Genomic DNA, 5,932 nt, shown 5'->3' with positions numbered 1-5,932 from the left:
TATTTTTTTTATACAACTTTTTTTGTACATTGCATTCAAAACACTTGATTTGCGATTATTGAATAATTATATGTAAAAATAAAAGCTGAGTTAGTTGTATTTAAAACATAAACATGTTGTTGCGGCTTTTGTGCATAATTAAATCGAAACTAAAAATTAACAAAAGTAGTGAATTACAGTGTAACAAATAATAAGTTATAACTTTTATAAAGAAAAATGCCGAAATTTTCAATATTTATTTGTACGTGTCTTATTTATTTTGTGTTACACTGTATTTAGCTAATAAAATTTGCTATTAATAAGCGTACGTAAATAATGAAGTCATGTTATAAACATAAATCAGAATAATGTACAATTAAATTACAAAATTTATTTAATTTTATACTTTTGGGTATGCCATTTAAAGGTTAAAAATTCATTGTAAAAAACTTTCCATATTATTTCTTACTTTATTTTGTTAGAATTTCAAGAAAGAACTACAAACAACTAAAACATTCAAAACACTTGTGGATTGTATTTATCTATTTTTTTTTTTCATTTTATTTTGTTTTTTTTTTTTAATTTAAATAACCAGCCGTTTACTGTTTATTCAGCCTCGATTTATACTCTCTTTCTAACTCTCTATACCTATTTGTATTATGTTTTGGCCTTAAACTGTAAACACCAATTCTTTGCAAAATTTAAAAACAACTTTTAATCATGTGAGATCTTAAAATATTTAAAAAAATACAAAAACTCTAACACACGCCGCTTAGTCATTGAATAGGAACAGAAAAAAAAAAAACAAACAAAAAACTCAAAAACATTAATTCAGATAAGTGTTCAGATAATTGTCTAGGAAATATTATTTGTTTTGATCTCATCTATGTCAAACACTCAATTGCGTTATATACTCCGTTTATATACCTACGAGTTGCGGTTTTTGCTTTCAACTGTAACAGTGTTTGTTGTCTGTTTACTAATACTTGTTTGGGGGATTTGAAATTAATTTAGTTTTAATTTTACTTCTGAGAAAACATCTTTGGCTGACGTGTTGTAATTTGATTTTAATTAAGAAAATTGTTATATAGATTGGTTTTACATTCGCAACTGAAAAAAGCTAATTACCTATACTGTTTTGAAATAAAATTTCATTAAATTCAAATTTTGGAAATATTCCAATTCAAAAACACGACACTTGGAGTATGAAATATTTATAAAAGAAAACTTATATTGATCGATTTTATTTAGTATTTAAATTTTGTTCGCTATATAGGTTGTTCAACTTTAGAAATGCTTTCTAGTTCAACTATTGTTGCTCTCTTAATAAATTACAATTGTGCAAATTTCTCTTTTTTTTATTTCTCTTTTAAACAAAGATTTTTATAACACATAGTTTTTCGATAATTTTTACTAAATATGTAGGCATGTTTTGTAATTTTAAGGTATTATGTATAAATTTTTTTAAGTTTCAAAATTTTATTGGAAATTAGAAGTAAGAAAAGATTTCTTATCAAATATATTAAAATGTTATAAAATACACTAGATATTATAGTCTATCATTAAAAATCGATACTTTGATTTGGTTTATGTTTAAGTTGAAAAGGCAAATATAAAATTGTCCTACATAAATTAAGGGATAAATTTGGATAATTATATATTCCTACATAACATATTAAAAAAATAATATCAGAAAGGAATAAATTTATGTACCTACGACATAAATTTTACAGGATAACTAACACAATAAAAAGTATAAAATTTTACAAATCTTATTTAAAAAATTTCCAAAAATAAGAAAATTTCAAAGCAAAAAAATAATTAAATAATGCGTCATAATCATGATAGTTTACATTCGAATAACACCATCATGACAACATCAATAACAATTACAGCAACAAAAACATAATAAAAAGATAAACAAATTTGTTTTTTTTTTTTTTTTTGTTTTCTTTTTGTGGCTGCAAATTAAAACTGATGATGATACTGTCGGCTTAAGTATAATAAAATCATGTATTATTGTAACTACGTTTTTTCATTATTTTTTTTTTTATTATATGGTAGATACATTTCAGATGCTTGTTTCTATGACCTTCACAATCAAGTTGAATTCTATGGATACTCGAACGGTGTCTTTAATCGCAATAAATGCTTAGAGCATAACTCCACGACCCTATAGAAAAAATCAATAAAACACACGAATGACAAGTGCAGGGTCACAGAATATAAAACAATATACACACCAAAAAATCAAATATCTAAAAACAGCAACAAATAATAAGCGGAAGTCTATTAAACATTAAAAAAATATTTATAAATTTCTATCTAAATATCTCACAAAATCAAAATAAGTCCCTCACAAAATGAGAAAAATCAATTTAATTTTCTCCAAAATAATGTAATATATTGACAATAATTTGCCAACATGCCCCCTTTTCATCCTGAATAGATAAAACTTAAAAAAAAACATAACTTACCTGTTGATTTTTTTATCAACAAAAACTGTGTTTTAAGGAAAATTTGTTTCTTAAACGATTTCTTGGAAAATACGTAAAGTTGCAGTAACAGCACCAACGCCTTGTTTTATTTGTTTATCACAATTATTTTTATGGCTTGATAATTTTTGAAATTATTTCTTTTTATATCGGTAATTAGATAAAAAATTTCTTATTTTGCAATGAAATTAAGCGAAAAAAAACTCGTTAACACTTCTACACTTAGACTTTCATTTTTTGACTGTCATCTGATTTTATTGTCATATATTATTTTTTTCCATTATGCAGTACTGCCAACCAAATAATATTAAAATATCGCCCGATGTGGTTGTGTTCATGTACAGTGTTGTATTTTGAACAGCAGTAATTATGATTTAAGCATGACTTGAAGAAACGGAATAATTGACAAAGTAATTAATAATTTAATGATTAATACTTATAAAAATCAATAATATTTTTCTACATACATTTTTTCTAGAAAAATTCTACCTTTCTTGAACCTTTTCAAATTAAACTAATTTGAAACTATATAATTTTTAAATCAATTAAATATTTTCCATAGTATTTCAGAAAACTTTCTAAATTTTCCATTTTTATATTCAAAATAAGAATCAACTTAATTCTCTCTTTTAAATTCAGAAAAAAGGATTGGCATTTTGAATTTCGGAATTTAGGAATTAAATTTTTTTATTTGAAATTTTTTCGAAATTTAGAATGTACAATTAAAATGAGATATTAAGAAGTATAAAGAAATTAGTTAGTTTTAAGAAATTGGAATAAAAAATCTTATCAATTGTTTGTTTTCAATAATAAAACGAAAAAAGTATTTATAATTGAATTTCATTTCAATATCAGACGGTTTAAGATCTAATTTTATTCTGTATATCAAGTAAAATTCTGATATAGACGTTTTAAATTAATGTTTTTGGTTTTTATGATGTAAAGTGTTAATTTTATTATATGTATATGTAAATCATTATTTTTCAAAATATTTTTTCTTTGAAAAAATTCTCGAACTTATATACAACTCAAAACTTAGCCGGCTAGCAGACGATTTTAAGCCGCCGCCATAAGTTTTGGTATCAGCCGACGAAATCTTTAGTGTCAGCCGCCACCGTCTTTAATGTTTGTCGGCGCAGGTCTCTGTCAGCGACGTTCAACGCGAATTTCATTCATTTCGTTGTGATTTTTCATTAAAATTTTATAAAAATTCATAATAAATCTTTAAAATTCTTAAGTCTAAACAATAAATAAATTAAATTTAATATCCAAATATGTAAATAAAACATTTAAAACAAATTTTTAGAAGTGCGAAACTAAAATAAACATAATATAAAATATTGCACATCAGCAACAAGATCACACAATTTTTTTGTCATAATTTTTTCTACGGTGGAGAAATAAAAAAGAAGGTTGAACAAAAGTTAAAGCTGAGTTAGTTCACAAAGAAATTTATATAAAAAAGCAATTTTTTGTAAAAAAGAAATGTATTAAAATGTGATAAATAGAATTTTGCTATAAAAATTAAAAATAAATGTTTGAAAAAAAGCCTTTTAAAGTGTGCGAAGTATAAAAAAGAATGTAACAAAATGTTACGGACTTTGGAGTGTAAGAGGAATGTGTAATGAAGAAGAAAAAAAATATTAATATAAAAAGTAAAATAAATACAACAAAACAAAAAGTGTTCAACAGTCAGTCATTTTAAAATTAATTTTTGTTCACTTCCAATGTTCTTTTTTATTATTTTGGTTAAGTAGTGTATGTTGTTGTTTTTGTGGTTTTTCTATAACAAAAAAGACAAGTTGTTGCTTCTTTAGGCCGCACTTTGTTGCTGGCAAAAAAACAGAAGAAAAAAATAATCATAATAAAGCAGCAACAGCGGCGCCTGCCACCACCACCAACACCATTTACTTACTCTATCACTCCCTACTACCACTAATCAACCAACCAACCGCTACTGTGTTTAACCTCCAGGTGCATTCATACAAACATATAAAACACACAAAAAATTAAACAAAAGGAAAATATATATTTAAAAAATTCTAATTTATTAAAAAAAGTATTAAAGTGTTGTGAAAGACATTTTTTGTTGTTTTCTTTTTGTGCTTAAAATTCGCAAAAAATATTTTGCTGACTGCAGGTAAATATACTCGAATACGACACACACAAACTTACAGACAGAAAGACATCCATGCAAACATTTTTAGACAAATAAATCATAAGCTTTTTTAAGATTTCTACTTTATATTTAATAAGTTAAATTAAATCTTTTTAAATATTAGTTATTTACGTATGTATAGTTGTATATATGTACATATTTGCCACAAAGGAAATCTACGTTTATTATAATCTGTAACTTAAATAATATAAGACTGTTGCAAATCTACTTTCTGGAATTTTTTAGTTAAATATAAAATGTTTCTCTTATTGTCTTCAAAGACATTTTATAGAGAATTCTTTGAAAGGTTATATAGGTAGCTTCCTACAATTTATTTTTAGTTCCGGCAAAGAGTTTATTTCCAATATGAATTATACATTTTTATTTCTAAAATTAACTATATAAGGACCTATCATCATATGACTTTAATGTTCACAGTGGACTTAAAAATACAATTATAATTCTACATAAACAAGTTTTATAACAAATATTTAATAGAATTGAAAAAGCAAAGACTAATTTTTGATAATATATAAAGATCGAATAAAAGGACTAAACAAATCACCAAACGATTCAAAATTGTATATAGTGTCTCTACAATATCTGTATGATCCAAATATAGATCAGTCTATAATTGACTATAGCTCGGTCCCTATAATTGATTTATAGAAAGAAATACGAAAAAAAACTTTAAAAATGACTATAGAAAAAATAATAAAAACAACCACTAGCAAGTAATTGAAAATGTATTTAAATTATAATTATTTTTTTGCAGAAATTGTGGATAATTCTCATTCGCTTTTAAACGGAATACACATTTTTCTTCAGCTGATAATATTTCTAAACGAAACTGTGCAGCAACAACAAAAAGGGACTTGTTGGCACAACTCCGTCTGTGTGAAAAGCCACATTGAAATGTTTATGTTTATGCTTTGAATTACTGTTACTGATATCAATATAAAGAAAGATAAATCGTCATACAGACGAGCGGACATGCAGAAATATCAAGTTAAAACTAAAACCAACAATAAGTTTTGAAAGACATCGTCCATTCGAGCAACCAGCACTCACCTGGAAACCCCAAACCAAATAACGATACGGTAAACAAACAGTAAAAGAATAACACACAAAATAAAAGACAATAAAACGAAGAAGCAATAATACAATACAGAAAAAGAAGAAAACAACAAAAAATGAAACTTTGTTTTCAATTACTAAATATATTTGTTTAATAAAAACAATTTTAACAAACAACATACACACAAAACCTAAAAAAATAAATAAATTCAAATCGAAATAG

At 24.8% G+C, this 5,932-nt stretch overlaps 1 long non-coding RNA gene across 1 annotated transcript; it reads left to right on the top strand.

Annotated features, from left to right (window-relative positions):
- Window positions 1–3,580: 3,580 nt before the first annotated feature.
- On the top strand, window positions 3,581–5,732 carry LOC124418607. The gene is made up of 2 exons (XR_006940094.1): window positions 3,581–4,614; window positions 5,408–5,732. It is a non-coding gene; the product is annotated as an uncharacterized LOC124418607 (long non-coding RNA).
- The last annotated feature ends 200 nt before the right edge of the window (window positions 5,733–5,932 follow it).

This window comes from Lucilia cuprina, chromosome 3, assembly GCF_022045245.1.
Source record: "Lucilia cuprina isolate Lc7/37 chromosome 3, ASM2204524v1, whole genome shotgun sequence".
Classification (NCBI taxonomy): domain Eukaryota; kingdom Metazoa; phylum Arthropoda; class Insecta; order Diptera; family Calliphoridae; genus Lucilia; species Lucilia cuprina.
This window is presented reverse-complemented; position numbering and strand designations above follow the sequence as displayed.